Below are 20,941 nucleotides of genomic sequence, written 5' to 3'. Positions count from 1 at the left end.
GTGATACATCTCGTCCTAAGGAAGACATCTAAGACAGATGGAAAGATTATTTTTCTGCAGAAGCATTTCTGGTGTTCTGCTGAGTGTAGAGGGAAACAACTTGTAAACTACATTCCTTATCGAAAGTCTAGCAATATGAATCCCACTATTTGCTCTCAAAAAAAAAAAAAACAACATGGATTAATAACTCCACCTTGGCCTCCCTGGAACTTCAACCTCAACCTCCTTTTGAGGAAATAGGATGTGAGTGCAGTGGGCTTGAGTTATAACTGGGACACGTTGTGCAGATGCACAGTCCCACCAGCACCACACAAACTGCTGTAGATAAGGGAGCAAGAAAAAAGGAAGTAAACACGTTGTCCCTTCTGATTGCAAATGATTTGTCCAGGATCTATCCCCACTAGTGGCCTCTTCTTGTACACAGGGATAGGAAAATCAGGAGCCCTTGAAACCTTTAGGGTGTCATTACTTCATAAGGGTAACTGAGATGTGGTACTGGGTACTCAAAGAAGCTACTGCACAGTGCTGAAAGTCAACATGGGAAGCACACAGTGGAAACCAGGGACATAGATGTGTAACAAGAACCTGTGGATTCATTTGCTTTGTTCCAGGCAGCAATCTGAACCAAACCCTGTGGTGTCCCAGGGCCCTTTGCCAACAGGCCTTGGTGAGCCCAGCACTGCCGTTACCGCTCCAGACAGTCCGCTTCAGGGAACTGACTGTGATGGCCACAGCAAAACAAGAACAGGAACTCTGCAACAGCAGCTGCCTGTGTCGCACAGCATGGCCACTCCTGGCTGGCAGGGACTCGCTATGCCCTGAGCACAGAGCCCAGCAGAACAGGCCGCGGGCCAACAGGGCCCAACAGGCTGCGTGACCCGGCCCAGGGCCGCCAGTGCCCCATCCAGAGCCAGCACTGACAATGAGACAGTGGCTGTAGATGGCACTCTGTACTGGCTTTACACAAGTGACCTAGTGCAAAACCACACACCTATCAATTATGTATAACGTGAGACACATAGCACAGTATTTCAGCATACACCACCTGCCCAGTACAGGTGTATTTATAACAAAAAGGTTGTTCCGGCACTGAAGTGCTTTCAAGCTCAGTAGTTACGACAGAAGCTGAGAGAAAAGAAGAATTATTACACCCATTATTCCCTTTTAGAATTGAAGACTAAATAGACCAAATAACATGCCAGGCACTCAGCAATAAGGCTCAAATCCTTCTGTCATTTACAGGCCCCAAATGGGAGGCTGCCAGATCCTCCTTTGAAACCAGTCCATTTCCAGACTGAGATTTGTTGTTTATTCCAAGCATACTTTTTTCCCAATATTTCTTTCTCTGCAATGTTGGAAAGCAGACCTCAGAAAGTGCCCCGTCAGCACATGGGTAATGAAGGGCATGTCTTTTGCTGACTCCTGTTAGCAGGGTCCCTGGGTGCCATTTCGGTTACAGGCAGTTCAGTGAGCAGGCATGCTTTGCTTTTTTCCTTCTGATTCGGTTTCTTTTTTTACCGTTTTTTCAGTGTTTCATAGTCCAAAGCACCTGATTAATTCAGCACTGTCTGCATAGCTCTCAGGCAGCTGTATGATTAGCCTCTCAATGCATTTTAAGCTGTTACGTGCTGAACTGCTGTGGTCTTCCATAAATTCTTTTATTACTGTGAGAGGCAAGTACCCATTTAATAAGGACGGTCTCCATAATCCTATGATCTCACAATGCTCCAACATTTCCTTCAATTAAAAAAAACACACACACACACACACCTTCACACCTTGGAGTTTCAGTAATCAAATTGTTTCTGCCTTCCCCAACCTTTATGCAGAGGCATGATTTGGTTTATCTCACACACTGCAGCCCCACTCCTCTCATCGTGTATCAGCCAAATGTACTCCCAGTCAGTCAAGAGGACTGGGAGACTGAGCTACTAAACAGGGTAAAAGACAAGTAGTGACCCATCAGCAGATATTTAGAAATGGAGATGCTCCTTCATGTCAGTGGCCCCTAAATCAGGCATAAGAAGGAACCAAGGAAGAAGTGAGCAAGAATGCAGCCATGCCGATGTGCTCCATAAAGACCCATATTAATGAGATCTGACCTGTAACAATGGAAGAATAAAGTAACAAGAATAAAGCAATGTATGAGCTTTTTTATGGGTCAGATCTCAAGACAAACTACTGGCCACATCTGCAGTTCAGTGCAATGCAGTGATGTGAATCCCTCATGTTTTCAGGCTAAAAGAAAAGCACATGACAAAGAACATGCCAATTCTCAGAAGTCCTGAAAAGCAATGCAACTTGAATCCTATACAGGCTGCAAGAAATCCTTGACAGAACTGACGACTTCCCTGAAAACTGGTTTTGGACTGCAGTGCCTCCCACGGGAGAGGTGTTTGGTGAGACTGTTAGGAAAGATGGGAAAAAAACACAGCTTACTCCAAAGCTTTCAAATGAGGATGAATGTGTTTATCAGTGGTCAGTGATGAACCTTTGATGTTCTTCGGAGGAGCAGAGATCTCATGCATAAAACATAATCACCGTGCAGGGCCCTGATCTGGAATCTTCATTAATATGATGCATTTTGCATTTGCATCAAGGCATGACAAACCTGCTTATTCCAAAATAGAAAATTAATTTTGCATCTAGTTTCCAGGGCTACTCTGTTCACAGCCTCCCTCATACCAAAACCATTTGATAAGAGTTAAGTAAAACGATTCAAGAAAGATGTAAAGTATTCATAAAGTGCATGTAGAGAAACAAGGAGTAAGATATGACAGATTTCATATTTGGGAGATGTACAGTTTTAGATTTTAAAAAGGCTTATATATTATTTGCAACGTTACTGTTGCTAGACTCAAGTCACACTTGCATTGTGTTGGGGTCTGCACACACACAAGTGAAGGTGGAAATGACCTGAGTAGCTTATACTATGAACAGGTAAATACTGCAAATACAAAAGAAAAACAAATCCACATAAGGTTCCCGAATCAGGCTGCAAATATCCTCCAGAAATAGTCCTTCATCAGTCTGAGGGTTCCTTGGTTTTGAGCCTGGCTGTTTTTCTCAATCTCTTGTGGAGACGTGGATATCATGCTGGTTACACGCTAATCTGAAGCAGCACTGCCACTCAGGCAGCACAGATTACATCTGATCATCAGTACGAGGTTTTTATTTTTAATTTTAGACATTTTAATGAAAACAGCTCCTAAACTCCAGAGTTGTATTTACAAACTGGCCAGGCAGAGGGTCATGTTTTGAATAAGCTCTCATTCGTGTTTGCTTTGCTTCCTTCCAGCTTTCACTCTCCTCTTGCAGTTTCTTGTCCCTAAAGAATGCTCAAGCAGCCCTCTGGCTGCGATCCAGGAACAGCAGAAGAGCTGAGCACTTCTTCAGTGACTCCTCTTCGGCCATTCACTTGAATTTTCATGGCATGCAACACTCCCAAGTGCTTGACCCATGAGTTGTCTTCAAGAAGTTCAAAGTGTGCATCTATAGATGCTACAGGTCAGCTTGAGTATCCCTGAAGGGTAAGCAGTGTGCACACACCCCATGTCTGCAGTAGCTTTCTAGCTCCTTTTCAGAAGCAATCTGAATTTGCCCTTTAGATCTTTCTTGTGCAGCTACAGCTAACTTGGCCATGTTCTCATGTCATGTGGATTATAACTGTGCTTGAGTGTCCCATGTTAATGCTCCTGTAGTTTAGGAAAGCTGAGGCAAGAGACTGAATGAAGAGAATTTGCCTAACGTTGCCTTGAATATCATATTCTATCTGTAATAATCTTCTCAAGGTTGCTGGCATATGTGAAAATTGTGGGGTTCTTTTTTACTGCTTTATTCCATTTTTTTTTTTAATTGGGAAATGTCTTTCATAAGTATGAGCAGTGGGAAAGATTTATTGATTCCTGTAGATTTGTAAGGGAAGAAAAGTGATGGAAATGTAGGGTGGAATTAAAGCAGATGTAGGAGGAAGACCGAGGACATGTTGCTCTGTTATTCAATTCCTTTTTACAAGTGTTTTATCAGTTCTTTTCATGCATAATAAGTGAAGAGCTCTTAGAAGAGCATGCTGGGATGCAAGACACAAGCACATTCATCAAGGAATTAAAATTATTTACAACAGAAAAGGGAAAATTTTGTTACTGTGTTCGGCTAGTTCAAATGGCAAGGCATTGCTCTCTTGTCAGTGTGTAGTCATCTGTAGCCTAGAAGCTCACCAATAATAATCAGTGAGATTGTTGGATGCCTTCAGCTGTTCCACAAGTAGGATCCCTCTTGCTTTAACAAAAATAATCTATCTTGTCCTAGCTAATGCTATTCTGATTTCAGTGACAAAGAAAGAGCTCTCTCCCTTTCTCTCATAAAAAAAAAAAAAAGAGAGGAAAAGGAAAAGGAAAAGGAAAAGGAAAAGGAAAAGGAAAAGGAAAAGGAAAAGGAAAAGGAAAAGGAAAAGGAAAAGGAAAAGGAAAAGGNAAAGGAAAAGGAAAAGGAAAAGGAAAAGGAAAAGGAAAAGGAAAAGGAAAAGGAAAAGGAAAAGGAAAAGGAAAAGGAAAAGGAAAAGGAAAAACAATTGTAGAGATGTCTTTTTAATTTAAAATCTCTTATAAGGAATTTTAATCAGGTGAGAGAACAAATAACCCTAAATTTCCTTGTTTCTTAGAGAAAGTTATCACTGCTACTAAGACGTATCTTTTAGCCCTTCAGATAAGGACTGTGCTCTTTCCAATAGAATGATATTTTTAAGTAGCTGGCACTTCTGCTCACCTTGGGAAATTCCCCTGAAACTTCTGTTTGAGCAGTTTGAAATGTTCCACCAGAATCTCTTATTTCCCCAAACAATATTTACGATACAGTGATTTTTTTGTGCTTAGAAGAATTACTCATGATTTACTCTGATTGATTCTGATCCTGCTTTGCATCTCATAATGCTAGAAATTGGTCTTTATTATTGGTAATTCCCCTGACAGTGCTGAGTTGACTCTTATTGCTGCTAACAGCCCAATGTGTAACACGTTAATGGCCCATGGCTTTGCCTTAGGAAGGCCGACTAACGAACCGGCTGTTTATGGCTGGTAATGATTGATTTGTCAGTGATTATATTGCTTAATTCAACAGCAGCATGAATCAACGATGACACTTCTTTTTTAGGCTGTCACTTAGGCTTTAGTGCTCTTCACAGTAATGGGTGTTGAAGGGTGTTTATTGTGATGGCCTTTCCCCACATTCCCTTCCTAAAGCACTGCCATAAACTATTTTTTTAGTGCATGTGGCTATGGAAATAAGCAGCTAATGACTGAATTGCTCAGAGAAGGAGAAGGCCCCAAATATTAACCTCGCCATGATAGCCAGCTTGGATGTGGTGTTACTCATTCTTGGAATACAGCCATAGAGTGAGGTCCAACATGATGCCACGCGTCAGCTGAGCCAGAATAGCTGCCCATATGTGTATGCATTTAGCCTGCAACAAACACACTAATTCAACCTCGCTCAGGATGCAGGGAAGTAAGCTTAAACAAGTCAAATGACACCATGGTGAAAGGCACATCATTGAGCACCTCCTGAGGCTCAGCCAGCGTGCACTGATACACTCAGCCTCAATCATTCAGTCAGGATCCTTAGAAGCCACTTACGTCAAAGCTGCTTTAGACAAATTTGGCAACAACTTTGGGACCACTGAAGAGGTATAAATTATAAGTTTATGCAGTTTCACTGTCTTTAAAAATCATTATATGTTCACGTAGTTGTAAAGGGATCCCAGCGTTGCATCAGGCCCCAGAGCCAAGACAAGCGCTACTGTAGCCTGCGTGTTAACCAGTGAAAGCCACTTCTCCAAAATGCCCTTTGCAAAACTGCTCGTTCACCACGCACATGCACTTTCCCAGCAGCAGAGGGTGACCCAGCAGCCCTGATCAATTGAGGATGCTGGCACCTCTGCAGAGCACAGCCCCCTCCTACCGCTCCTCTGCAGACTGGGGAAAGGAGAGGTAGTGGGAATGGCCCTATCCACGAGATGCAGCTGTGGCACTTCTCCTACAGCTCTTGGTGACGTATGGGGACAGCACTGCAGGACATCCTCACCACCTGCCTGGCAGTGCCGACAGTCAGGAGCCTTCTGGAGGGCAATGCACAAGAGCGGAAGAAGAGGGCAGGCATGGTGGCTGGAAAACTCTGGACAGCATTACCCAAGCCTCAGAACCAAATGTCATCAATTTTTCTCCACATGACTGTAGGCAAAGTGAAACTGCTTATTCACATCTCTCACACACACGCAAAAAATCCCATTTCTTTCCAAGGCAGGTACATAAAAGATACTGCCACCTATATCTCATCAAAATTTGGATTTGAAAATTTCTTGGCTGAGATCTACAAAAAGCTTTTTTCCTGTACTGTACAAGCACAGATATATAGCTGGAAGTTCTGTTCACCAAAATAGAGACCATAACATTACCATTTCAGTAAGACAGATTCAGTGATTCTTTTCTCTGCTGTCTCCAGACATATAATTGCAAGATGATTAATAGTACAGTAAAAAAAGACACATTCTTCATTCCCAGGGTAGCATAACCACTACTACTTCAAATGCACAGAAATGACAGGAAAACGACAGAAAATAAAAATGCATCAGCTGTTATTACTTAACAGACCAATTTAACTGAAATGTTCATGAATTAGTCTGGATAGAACTGCTCTGGAGACGGTCTGTCTGTGAAATAAACCAATTTCTAATTTTTTTTTTTTTTTTTTTTGCCAAAAATCCTGTTGTGCCTGCTGCACAGGCTTCCTGATTTGGCGCCAGACTGTATAACACTTTCAGGAAGAAGTTAGTTTGGAACCGGGTCTTGTAGCAATGATGTCACGTTGACCAGCGCTAACTGTTTGGTAGTATGACACAACTATGGAAATCTACTTTCTGTATAAACACTCGTCTGGAAGTGAACTATTCCATTTCCCTGCCTTTACTTTGTTCTTCTTTCAGCAACACATGCCTTAGAAAACCAAGATACACATTTACAAACCTCAGAGGCATCTGATGAATTCACGCTTCTTTCCAACCCGTCTTCCAAATAAATATAACTGTAAAGAACCCAAAAGCTCAGCTACTTCTTCCACCTGGAGACGTGTCAGTCACTCTGGTGAATACAGCCCTTTGTTTTAAAGGAGTCAGCTTACTGTTCTGTATATATATACTTACGTATAAAATACACTACTTTTCAAAATATGCAATTATAGCAGAAATGCTGGAGATGAATTGATATCAACTAATGAAATGGTGTGGTCGAGCCACAGATCAGGGATTTTTTCTTTCCTGACTGCTATTAAGATTGCCTAAATTCAGAGAATTTCTGCAAGAACACTATTTCAAGCTGCTTTATAAAACTCATTAGAATTATGGATGGAAACAAATACCTCGCTTACAGCTGTGCATTTTGGATTGATACAAAGGAGGATTTGGACAGAGAGAGTGTTCAGGTGCTTCTTTAATGAGCTGTAAGCAAGCACGCACAATGCCCAGGCTGAGTATGCCAGGAGAAAAATGGTAGCAGACGTGTGCAGTGGCAAAGTCCCATCTTGTTTTCTGCTCCACTATCAACTACATTTACTTTACAGTGACATTGCCTGGAGCAACTTTTAAAATTCTCCTCTGCTCTCCCCTCACTCAAACTCTTGCAGTGCTGCAGCTCAGCTCAGTTTGGCACTGAAGTGAATAACTCAGCCTGGGAGCCACGGCGGTACCTAAAGAAAAAGGGTTTTCTTGAGGCCAGCCCTCACCTGTGTTTCATCAAAGTTAGTTTCCTCACCTGGATTACTTCAGATTACTTAGGGAGGGGGGTTTTACCAACTTCAGTCTGAGGTAGCAGGAAGATCCTGCGTCCCATTTAAGCCATTTTAGCTTCAGAGAAGCCCACCCAATCTGCCTACTGCAAGTCCTACCTTTAAGATTGAAAGGCAGAGAAGGAAGGCAGGAATGTGCTGAAAGCTAACAGAGTGAGGCTGCACGTGAGCAGGAATGAAAGGAGTGAGAAAACAAAATGCAGCGTGCAGGGGACATGTGAACCAGAGGGACCAGCAAAGAGAGAATGAAAGTTGGAGAGGCAGAGAGAGGAGAGAGGGGCAGAAAATCAGCAGGAAGGCAAGCTAGGGAGAACGTAACCAGGAGCAGAGCAAATCTGTTCTGAGAGCGAGAGCAAATCGTGGCATGAAGATAGACCAGGCAAAAATATATGGCAGACCCAAAGAAAAGGAATGAGGAAAGCCCAAAGTAGAAAATGGAATATAAAACCACATCTCCCCACATCTCCCAGAGTTAAGCACCAAAACCAGCCCTTAAAAATATCCAGAGGACGCATACTCCTGTCACAGCAATCAAATGGCCCTACCACCCACCTTGGATCTAAAAATTGTTGAGTGTCTTAAAGCTTTTGGCTACAAGGCTCTTCAATCTTCCAGTTAAATCTCCTCTAATTTTCAGTTCAAAACTCTCTAAAAGATGTCTCCAAGCTAAATTAGTCGATGTGTATGCATGGTCTGTGCTCAGAAATCTCATTCCAAGCTATGACTTTGTGTCAGAGCTGCTCTGTAGAGCTGGTTTCTGTTAAGTTGAAGTAGCCTGGATGGAAACTCCTGCCTGGATGGAAACTGTCCTCTGCATCTCAAGAAGCAACAACACAAAATGGTGACACTAAAATAAATTTTGAAGGTAATATTTTCACCTTCTTCTCTAGCCGAACCTGCAAAAAGTCTGCAACATAGAAACCCTAAATTTGAGAAGTCCAAGGAAGGTGGGCAAGCTCTGTTCAAGCCCCTACAGAGTCTGAATGAGGAACCAAACTAATCTGGGAAGTGATTAATCATTGCCCATAGGTACAAAACATGCACTTACGAACTAAATGAGCTCGCTCTCTGAAAACGTAGCTTCTCCATTGCTGAGATTGACACCATGACTTTTGAACAGCAATTCACACACTTAAAATTCATTGGCTTCTGCTGTGAAATGAGAGAGATAAAACATAGCCTTTGATTTTCAGGCTGTTTTCCTATTTTCTCTGATCCCTGGAGCCCTCTGTCTTTTTCTAAAGTTTCTGTTGTTGTTGTTTTTCTTTAATTACCATTTTTCAAAAACTCATGCTTTACTTATAGAAGACTTAAAAAATAAAGAAAAGAAACAATGTGGCATGAAGGGGTCACAGAGAGAAATGTGCTCTACCCTCATGAGCAGGGGTACCACTCTTTTCTTTCTTCTGTTTTATAAAAACGGCTCTTTCATCTCTTTGACCACAGCCAATGAACTGACACTTGTGAAATGTCAGAGGAGGTGGTGTGGGTTTTGGCCAAATCCTATCGTGTTTGATATCCAGAAATAACTTATTTGTCTTAATGGAGATATCATCATCCAGGAAATGCAAGAACAGGGCAGGAGCCAGCACCATTTCAGGTTGTACTTTAGTTACCAAAAGGTGGCTGGGAAGGCAAGCTGGACTCTCTCCGTCCCGAAACCAAAGAAATCTTTCTTCTTAATTGTGTACAGCCCAGTAGACACACACCTGTGAGTCTCCTTTGGCTCTGTCTGACCACCAGAGGCACTCAAGAAGTAGCACAGCATCAATTTGTGAAAACTCAATAACCACATATACAAAAGTTCAGAACTATCCTGCATCCATTTACACAGTTCCTCGCTTATCCTTATAAAGTCCAATATTAATTTCCCAGCTTCTGGTGGAATCCAACCCCAAATACACTGTGAACCTGCATTCAGGACCAATGGCATCCAACACAACCTAGTGACCATCATCTGCAGCTGGAGGAGATCTGAGATCACAAGGCTGGGCTGTGCCAGGCTCCAGATTCATCATCACTGTGTCAGCCCATATGCTTACACAAGTAACACTTGCTGTTAGTCTGAAGGATCTTCACCAGGAGCATGCTTGGGGGGAGCTAGGTCCTGGATAGTGAGTTGAAAATCTATAGAAATGCCTGAAAGTTCTGTGGATCTTTTCTCATCGTCAACGTGGAGAGGGGTAAAATCTGAGGGCAGGCTTAGAGTGCTGCACAAAAGTACAGTATTTGGCTATTAAAATACAAATTACAGTTAAATCCCAAGTAAAAAGGGATAAGACCAGGAGCACTAGAACTAGATCCAATCACCAATATCTAATTAAAACGTATATGTAATGCTCCAATGGGCATTAGTAAAGATTTGAATTCAGCCTGGCATTCCTAAGCTTTCATCAGTGCAACCTTTTGCATATGCAGACATGCATATGCATACATAAATTTACTGGATGTGCTCTGTGCACTCAGTAAAGAGGAAGAACACAGGGACATTAAATAATTCTGACCAACTGCATTAGGTCTGACAAACAGAGCTTTTGGTTTTGTATTTTCCTATGTAAATAAGATGAGCACAGGGAGAAAAATAGACTGGATGCGTAGCTAATGATACTCAGGGAGGAATCCTGGGGTAACAAGCTCTGGAACTGGGACGCTTGGAGGACGGCTGTATGGTGGGGGCAGCAATAAAAGAACAGAACTGGTGATGGTACTTTGAGCTTCTGCACGATGGAGGTACCACAGGAGTCTCCAAATCTTGGCTTCCCATCTTGATATTAGTTTTATAGAGCCTTGTGTTTTCAGAGCTATGCATCACGTTCTTAACAAAACTCCCATTGTGTTTTATCATTTAAATTCATTAACTCAACCAGAGGGCTGTTATGTCCCTTAGCTGCTGTCAGGCAGCTGGAAATGGCACTCAGCACACAGCCAGGGCAGGGGGGGAGAGTGACCAGCAAGAGCTGTGCTCGGAACATGGGAGCTAAACTCAATGAAACCGGGGCCATGGCATCCCAACTACAGCACCCAAAGACAGGGGATGCTTCTCATTTGATCCCTTTGATCCTCCATTTCTATGTCTGCAAAGCAGAGATGAAATTTCTGCTTTCTTGCCTCAGAACTTATTCAAAAAGCACATCTACAAAGCACTTTGATCCTGGAGCAAGACACTGAACTCTTCCGCTCCCAAGAAATTCTGACCCACTGTGGCACCCTCAAGAGCTGCGACACGTCAAGAGCCAGGGATGAATTCTGCACAGCAGATGATCTTTGAAGCCATGCATGGTGTAAACAGCATACAGTAAAGCAGAGGAGGGATGCTGAGTGACCATCGCCACCTCTGTACCCTTCACAGGGTCCACTCTTGGGGAAAAGACACAGTGTTCTTAAATGCCTGTTCTTAAACCCATAGGAAGAACAAATAAAAACCCTTAATTCTGCCCCGTGCTACCTGGGGAACTGACTATAAACAACACCGGTGGCTTGTAAGGTAGGTTTTGGGTGGTAAACATGCACATATATACAAAGACTACTAGTAATCTCGCCTGCCCTCTGCAGAACCAACATTTCTCTTATTTTCCATCATTTACAAGGAGCTTGCACCAGTGACCTTGCACAGGGACGGAGCCCTCGCTCCCCAGATAGCCACTGCTCCGTTTTTATGAGCACAAGCCTCCGGGCTGCAGCAGAGAGAGTTACAGCCGTTAGCTCACATCTTTACAGAATCCTGACACAGAACGCACAAGAGTTCCAAGTCTTATTGATTTTACCAAGCGACTTGAAACAACAATTAACCTTTCTAACTATGCGTCTTTCTTTAAAATGCATCTCTGTTGCTTTTCAAAGTTTGCTTTTAAAAATTAATGAATCGATGCAATTTTACAGCTATTGACCAATTTAAAATGTCAAGGTTGTAGCAGGAGGGAACACTAAAGAGATGCAAATCCTGTTATGCAAGCTCGTGGGCACTGCTTGGTTGGACACTGAGGGCTCCGTTCTCAGCTTTGGTTCTTGTCTTTTTATCTCCTTTAATTTTCTTCAGCAAACTTAGTAGATGTCATATGCATTTATAACACCTTGGAAAACATCCTGGCCTTATTTAGAAATGTGCGTGCATATGTGCATTTCCAGTCATGGAAATGCAAACTGTCACACACAGCATTTATTATTTAAGTAGGGGCTCAGCACTTAGCTTTCATCCAGGGATATGAGCACAGCTATTTAGGGCTGAACTCTACAAGCCCCTCAGCAAACTCAGAGTCCTACCAGGATTCAGCCTGTACCCAGACCTCCATCTTGGGCCAACTTTTCACTCCCCAGCCACATGCTAACAATGTACCAGAATTTTCCTGCCCTTTTCCTTTTAGCTTCGAGAATATAACACTTTACAGAGAAAAATAAAGCACTATTCACCCTAAAGATATCTGAATGTAAAGAGAAAAGGCTGCTGTTTGTTTTTTCCTTTCCTTAACAACCTGCAGTTTCTGTACACTGGAGGCCACTTTGCTGAGGCTGCCCAACAGCTGATGATGCAATTATCTGCTGATTAACGTGGGACAAGAAGTCAGCTTTGGTTTTAACTATTTAGACAGAACGGCACATCCAAAATACCTAGATTACTTAAGGTTAGAAGCATCTATCCATGTAGAGTTGATGCCAGCAAATAGCCTTGTTTAAGATTTCAAATCAGCTAAATTAGCTAAATTGCTGTTCACATCAGTGGCGGTTTGCTTCATTGAAAGTACAAAGGATGGACTGTAATTCTCAGTGAAGTCCAGAGCTTTCAGTTTGGTGAGGCACTGGTGAGGCCGCACTTAGAGCGCTGTGTTCAGTGCTGGGCCCCTCACTCCCAGCCCGACAGCGAGGCCCTGGAGCGTGTCCAGAGAGGGGAACGGAGCAGTGAGGGGTCTGGAGCACACGTCTTATGGGGAGCGGCTGAGGGAGCTGGGGTGGGTCAGTCTGGAGAAGAGGAGGCTCAGGGAACACCTCATCGCTCTCTACAGCTCCCTGACGGGAGGTGGGGGCGAGGTGGGGATCGGCCTCTGCTCCTGGCTAACAGCACCAGGATGAAAGGGAATGTCCCCGAGTAGGGCCAGGGGAGGGTCAAGTTGGATGCTGAGAAACATTTCTTCTCCAAAAGAGCAGTCAGGCATTGGAACAGGCTGCCCAGGGAGGTGATGGAGTCCCTGGAGGTGTTTGAGAAAAGTGTAGATGTGGCTCTGAGAGACATGGTCCGTGGGCATGGTGGGGATGGGCAGGCCCTTGACTTGATGATCTTGGAGGTCTTTTCCAACATTAATAATTAATGATTTTATGATTCTGTGACTGCTCCCTGTGTTTGTGTTGGCTCCTGAGTTTAGCTGGAAAGGATAAGGGTAGGGGGAGAAGCACCCAAACTCTTCTTCCTATTGTAAAGAGCAATATCCACATTCAGGAATCACCACTACAAATACCTCTATTTTTTAAATTGAGGTTAAGAAAAAAATCAGCATCCAGTCAAAGTACTTAGCTGAGTGGGCATCCCCAGTGGTCAAACATCTTTCAGAGACAGAGCAAGCCCCACACACAGGATGTGAAGAGCACTTTTTTAATTCCAGAGACGTAACCCATTGGCCACATGCAGGGAGCTTTTCCAGGAGACCATGAAGAAAAATCTCTAAGAGAGGACCAGCCAAAATTAACTCCCATCTTGAAGGCATGAGATAGTTAGCTTACTTCAAATTAAATTTCCCCACAGGCGCTACTGTTATTTTAATTGAAACTAAACCATGTATTTTTCTATGGGCCCACTGACATACCCCAGAAGTGAGGAGAGCCGCCTGAGGCAGCAGCAGGCACTGGCTGGAGGCACAGCACTTCTGCCTGGCAGCTCCCCACAGTTCTGCAGGACATGAAGGACACAGCCTCCACATTCTGCCCCGGGGCTCCCGAGGAAGCAGCTGGCTGCCTTAGAGTATAAACAAATTGAAATCTTCAGTATAGAAAAAAAAAAGTCAGCATGCATCTTATCAGGTGAACGTGGCTTATAATTAGCTCACACTAAGCACTGATGAAAGAAGAATCTTAAAGAAAAAGGAAGACTGAATTTTAAATGACTTAAGGTGATAGCAATGATCTGCATTTACTTGTCCTATAGATTAGTTTGCTGACTACTTTTTTTTTTTTTTTTCCTGGAGGGCCTTTTAATTATGCATAGAAATCTCATCAAATACAGATGAAGAAGGTCAGAACAATTAGTATAAAACAAACACTTCAGCATAATGCGCCATAATGATTATTTTTGCAACAATCAGTTAGCAAGCTCCAAGAACGCTTGATGCATTTTAAGCTAAGTCATTATCAGATTTTCCAAAACTTACAATCACAGCAGCACTTCAGCAGATCAGCCAGCCATGCTCCCCATACAAGGCTGGATTTCTGCAGCTGTTCCTGGGACACCGAACCTGGATCACACACTGACGGAGCTACACCCTGGTAAAAGTCAGATTCAAAAATGCATTCAGAGATACATACGGATAAAGCAGGCTGGTGTTAATATATACACTCAGTTTACTGCTGCTGTTATTCTGCAATCTTTAGGAGCCACCTCAAGTCCAGAAACTTCATATTACTATTTATTGTTGAAATACAGCTGGTCACATCAGTGTTGCTTTGCAAGGGGCTCTTCCCATCCTGGAGGCAGGTATGTCCATCTGTGTGGCAATGCAGCACACACTAAAGTGTCAATAGGGTGGTTAAATAGTTAACAGTAAGAAGGAGTAACAGGGAGCAGGACTGACAAAGAGATAAAACCTTACATTTCAAGCTTTACCTGAGTCCTAACTCCACCAGCTTTCTGCTCAGCAATGATGGGACAGGAACTCTCAGTTTGTGCTAATGAGAAGCCATGTTCCTAAAAGGTTTTGGCAGGCTGTAGGCTGACAGGTTCTAGTTCACTTTGAAGGAACAGCTTATTTTACTACTACCTGACTGCCTACCGTGCTCACTAGCACAGCGAACGAAGCTGCAGCTCCCTTTGCCTTTCCATAGATGCACCATCACTCCCTGTACGTGTTTCGTGAGGCTTTGCATTTGCTCACTCCCTACAACTCCCTGAAAGGAGGTTGCAGCGAGGTGGGGGCCTGCTCCAAGGTAACAGAGATAGGGCAATAAGGAATGGCATCAAGTTGCGCCAGGGGAGGGTCAGGTTAGATATTAGGAAACATTTCTTCTCCAAAAGAGCAGTGCTGCACTGGCACAGGCTGCCCAGGGAGTGGTGTGGTCGCCGTCCCTGGAGGTGTTCCAGAGCCGTGGAGATGTGGCACTGAGGGACGTGGGCAGTGGGCATGGTGGGTTGGGGTTGGGCTTGGGGATCTTGGAGCTCTTTTCCAACCTGAATGCTTCTATGGTTCTATGATGCCATTGTGCTGCAGAGGAAGCTCCTTGTCCCTGGGGAGCTCTCAGCAGTTCAGTGGTGACCACGGTATGTCAGTGCCCGGATGTTTGAAGTCTACTCGTGGCTGACATCAGTGGTGTACACTGGGGATCTACTACCAGTGCTGTGAGCTCAGAGTGCCCAAGGAGTTACTGAACATCTGAGGAAATGAGGAAAATGCTCAGGAAGATAACAGCTCCTTTGTATGATGGCTTTCACTCCCCACACACTCACCAGAAGCACAGGATATATTTGAGAGAGTTTTGGTATCTGAGAATAACAATGGGAAATGTCTCTGTGATTAAAAGTAAATGGGTATGTGGTGATGCTAACACAATGTATGTTATTAGTGCTACAAGAATGACCTTTTCTTACAGCAATGCTGAGAGAAATTGTGCCCGCAGGGTCTACTCTAAAGCATAATGGAGTTAATAGGACTCTTTCTGTTAGCTGTAAGGAATTGCACTAGGTCTGCACAAACAGGGCTTTGCTTTGAAAAGGGAGGAGGACCATAGAGAGAGTGAAGGAGAAGGAGGGATGATGAGAGTGGGTGCTTGCTGGACACAGCAGTGTGCCTGCATGCACTGGGATGTGCACAGTCACACCCTAGCAGGCACCAGAAGATCTGCACCTTTTTGTCTGCTGCTCTGGGAAATGGCCAAGGCAATGGCTAACGTAGCCCTTGGAAAGCTGCAGTTAGCATTGGCCATGTGTTTGTACCAGTTGCCTACTTATTAATTGATTCCTATGACTGTTTTTAATTCATAACATCTCGGAACAGCTGGGAGTTAATTTCTTCTTGAGTTAAGCTACATTAATAGCAAGTCACCACAGGAAATGTAAATAATTTTTCAGATGGATGCTGTAAATCTCCTTAAGTCCATTGTTTAATTTTGAGAATGAGCTTACGCTCTTGCTTATTAGTGCCTCATTAGCCTTTACCTTGATTTTCATTAGCTGCACACAAACCAAGACAGTGCGGTGACAGGTCTCTTAAATGAAAAGAACAAAGCAGATTTCTGTGCCTCTGCAGAACACTCCAGAGGTGACCAGCCATGAATCCCTCCTGCTGCCTGTGCTCTCTTCTGGGGCTCTGGTTCCCAGTTACTTCCACCATTGTTTCCTCTCTTCCTTGGGAGCTTCCATGGCTCCTTTTCCCTTCTTCACCACTCATCTCATCTCATGTTTTCACTTCAACCTGCAGAGTTGCAAATGTGCTCCCCTATTCATTTCTGGGTGGGCACCCTTTGCCTTGTCCTCTCAGTCACATACTTCACCCAGATGCTGTTGTCCGTGTTCCCTCATCCTGAAAACCTGGATTGTCTCCTCTTTATTTCCTTCTGTGCTCCCCACACTTCCTCCTGAGCTCCACCTCTGTCAGGCTGCTGCCTCTCCCCTCCACATCTCCTTGTCTATGAGCTGTAACAGGTAGCAATTCACATGTAAAATCTTATCCCACTACCCACTCAAAGAAAACGTGCAGCCTTCCACATGGAAGACCTCTGTCCTTTTCAATAACACAACACAGCACAATGAGAACCTAGGGATCTAAAGCTGAATCTTCATTTCCACAACCATGCAAGGCATCAAAGGCAGGTAAATATATCCAGGTGTCCTTAAGGATTGGGCAGACCTGCCAGACCCCAAAAGAAGCTTTAGGAAGTACCTCTCTTCTCATGAGCACAACATACTCCTACTCTCAGAAATGCAGTGTAACACCCGTGATTTCTGATTTGCATTTCTTGCAGTATAGAGTCAGCAATAAACAATTTAGGACCTCCTTTAACACTTTTTATAGTCAAGAAAGCTCTTATGAAACAGTGGGAACCAGCCTGGAGGGTGACACCGTAGTTCACAAACTAAGTCACTTGTATAGAGACCCAGTTCTTCCCTATGCGTGTACAGGCTGCGTGTTTCAAAAATGGCCTTTCCTGTGGCTCTGATTTCTTTTTGACCCAGAACTGACCCCTAAACTTCATCAGGTGAAAATTCAGACCGCTACATCACCTACATGGATGACTTGACATGATGAGCCATGTAACGAGCAGATTTTTATTAATACAAATAGTACTTAGAGCACAATCTGTCAGCTATGCAGATTGATAATGATTCTGACTTCGCAGAGAACTCATTATTTTTTTCCCTCTAAAACATTTTCTGGCAGTAAATCTCGCACAGCCAGCATCTGGCAGCTAGGAAAAATAAGTTGTTTTTCAAGGGGTTTACTGAAGTTCCTCTGTCTTCATTATGTTTATCTGAAACAGTCATAGCCTCCTGACTTTATAAATAAATGTCCATGGAAATGGCAAGAGATTCAAGATGCTGATGATACAAGTAAGAGAGGAAAGAACAATACTTCTTCCCTGGAGAATACGCTTCAGTCTCAGATTTTACATCTGAAGAACTGAAACTTCTGTCTCTTCCTATTCTCCTTTCTGCCTTCTCCCCATCTTCCCTTTCCCGAGTAGAAAGTAACTTCCTACATGAGGATAAGCTGAAATGCAACCATGCAAAAGAGTAAAACAAAATACATCAACCCTCTGCCCCCCGATTTGGCTTATAATATGACAAGTCCTACGTGAAAATCAGACTGATATACCTGAGGACAAGTGAGTGTCATAGTCCTTTCCTCTCTGATGCAGAGACATCAGTAAGGAAGCAGAGACATCAGTTTCCTGACCAGGAAACACAAATGTCCAGTGTCAGCTATACCAACACAAGGTCTGGAGGTCCTCCAGCTGCACATTCACACCAGGCTTGGCCCCCAACCTTCTCTTCTTTAACAAAAATACCTTTAAATTTTCAGAATCCTCAACTCCTTGCAGTCCTCGTCAGTCTATTTAAGTAAAAAGGAATTGTGTGTTCTTATAGTATCTTACATAAGGTCTACTCAAAAACTTCAGCTCACTGTTGCTTAGTAATTCTATTAGCAATACCAGGGCTAAAAAATACAATATACTCTTTCTGTAAATATGTTGTTTTACAAGTCACCCACTGTAATGGATGCTATTTGCTCAACCAACAACTGTCACACAAGTTCTCCTCTGCCTGTCCAGCCAGCCACATGCTCATATGTCCATTAAGAGTACATGCACCATAGAATCATAGAATTGCTCAGGTTGGAAAAGACCTTCAAGATCATCAAGTCCAACCTGCATCCCACTTCTGCTTCTCCCCCTAATATATATACATATATATATTGTTATTTTTGCTTGAATCATGTGGGCAACCTAGATAAGGAGGGGCTTCAGTGTACCCAGTATCTTAGATAAAATGTGAGCCTTGCTTTATCAAATGCGTATGGTTTGTTTTATATATTCTTGTTAACTACAGACGAACATCCCTTGCCTCCAAACCTGAGTATCAGTAGAGCCCATGAAGCTTACAGTCTGAACAATATGCCTGTTCCTCTACAAAGATTATGTGCATACATAAAATTAAATCAAGAAAGGAACTCGGTGCTAAAATACCTTTTATATGGGTAGCCATTGCCAATAACTGTGCTGTACATGCAAACATTGTGCTTGTCCAGAAGATGGGTTTTATAGACAAGCTCGCTGGAATAATGCCTATATCATGTTCTTCTTTTCTTATATACTTGGCATGGGTTCTGTCTCCAAATTTCTTTTCAGCCATCCCATTGCATTGCTTATTATTTTTGAAACACATTAACAAGAATGTTGAAAGGAAAGGTGAGCAAAGGACACTGTCAGCTACTGAACTGTGCAATAAGGAAGTGATCAATCCAGATTTTGTCCATTTAATTTTCAGTCAACATAATGAGTGCATTTGTTTTGCTGTTCTTTTAAGCTTTGTTGTCAAGGATACAGCGATATTCTCTACATCAGAAGATGAATTTGCTATGAAGGACTACTTTTCATTGGCATTTACTCAATCAAACTTGACATGAAGGCAGCATCTGTCCAATAATTTTTTACTTAAAGTCATTAGTTATGATATCCAGCTCAACAACAGAAAACATAAATCTTTCTGAAAGCCAGCTGAAGTGGCATTGAATTCTTATTTTTCGTCTGAGATATGTCAGAAGGATGGACTCTACGGCGGTCATGCACTGACATATTCTCTTATGACAGAGGTGAATGGTTCAAACATGGTATAGACAACAAGAGAGAGAATTAATGTGACAATCTCTATGCACAGGACCACCATAACTGTGGCTACCGAAGCATACAACAAACAGGTGGGAAGGTTGCATCCAGCCCACATGCAGCATCTCCATCATGCAGGCTGAGTGTTCAAGTCTAAATGCTCCTGTTCCATCAGCAACACCCTATAATGAGATACATTACACACTGCATCTTCCCAAATTGATGCATGTTATTGCGAGTTGCTTCTGCTTAGAAAACAAACAATCCCATCTATGAGCACAATATACTAAACATACATATATTAGCTAAGCACACAGCAGAGCTATAATCTTTCCATCATTCACCGATCACTTGTTTGAAAATGAAAAGATGAGCTGTTCACTCTTTGCCCTCTTTCGAAACTCAAATTGTGATCTAAGATGATGTCTGATGGCAAACAGGCAGCTCGGGCAGCGCTTAACCCTCTTGCTGCAATGGGAGATGGCACAGAGAGGTGGCACAGCCTCAACATCTATTTTTTCTCGCCACAACGTGGTTTGAGAGGCAGTCTCTTTCCACACCAGGAATGACTGAGATCTTTTCATTCTCGAGTGGTTCAGAAAAGCACCGGCAGCAAAATGTATCAAAAATCTACTTGCTAGCCAAACCTGATTGTTTTTTTCAATAGACTTATCAAAGAAGATTCAAGGAATCTGTATTATATCTGGAGTGAAGTGGCAGATACTGTCTCAGAGAAATTCTACCTTGAAAACTAATTAAATAGGCTTAGATAGAAGCTCTTTCATGTGGGCTGGAAATTAATTGAAAGGCAGCATGCAAAAGGTAATGATGAATATTAATGTGCTGAATTGGTGGCCATATCTAGTAGGGTGAGATCTTTATCACAGCGGGCAGGGAAATATTACAAAAAGAAGTTAGAACCCACGTGATTTCAATTAAGAAAAAAATCAGGTTAATACACACACGGCTTGGAAGGAAACACGCTCAACAGAAACGTGAACTTTTAAAGTGAAAAGGGCTATAGTTACCATGAGCAGCCCGGGCACAGCAGTAGATGTTCAGTCAGTACACGAGCTGCCCCTCGGGGTCTCTCCTTCACGTGTGTTGATATGGAGCACACACAGATGAAGACAGAGCTGCTGAGAAGGACTTGGGCAAGGTCCTGTGCAGCCTGTGGGTACAGTGTCCACCCTGCAACCACGCAAATGCCTGACAAAACTTCAGTCAGCAGATGGGGATGCAATGCACTGTAGGGGGTTGGTCCTTCTCCTCATTTGACTTTTCTTTCAGTGTGATGAACCTGGTTTCAAAAGGAAAAATGATTAACTACATGATTAGTCATAGAATCATAGAATCATAGAATTAGTTAGGTTGGAAAAGACCTACAAGATCATCCAGTCCAACCATCCACCTACCACCAATAACCCCACTAAACCATGTCTCTCAACGCTGTATCTAAATGTTTCTTGAACACCTCCAGGGACGGTGACTCCACCACCCCCCTGGGCAGCCCGTTCCAGCGCCTGACCACTCTTTCAGAAAAGCAGTATTTCCTAATGTCCAGCCTAAATCTCCCCTGGCGCAACTTGAA

At 43.1% G+C, this 20,941-nt stretch overlaps 1 long non-coding RNA gene across 1 annotated transcript in view; it reads right to left on the bottom strand.

Annotated features, from left to right (window-relative positions):
• LOC110401585 overlaps window positions 1-20,646 on the bottom strand; it is a 40,000-nt gene extending 19,354 nt beyond the window's left edge. The window contains exon 1 of the long non-coding RNA XR_002440443.1: window positions 20,379-20,646. This is a non-coding gene — a long non-coding RNA (uncharacterized LOC110401585). The remainder of the gene's footprint in view (window positions 1-20,378) is intronic.

The sequence above is a fragment of the Numida meleagris genome, chromosome 6 (assembly GCF_002078875.1).
Source record: "Numida meleagris isolate 19003 breed g44 Domestic line chromosome 6, NumMel1.0, whole genome shotgun sequence".
Taxonomy (NCBI): domain Eukaryota; kingdom Metazoa; phylum Chordata; class Aves; order Galliformes; family Numididae; genus Numida; species Numida meleagris.
This window is presented reverse-complemented; position numbering and strand designations above follow the sequence as displayed.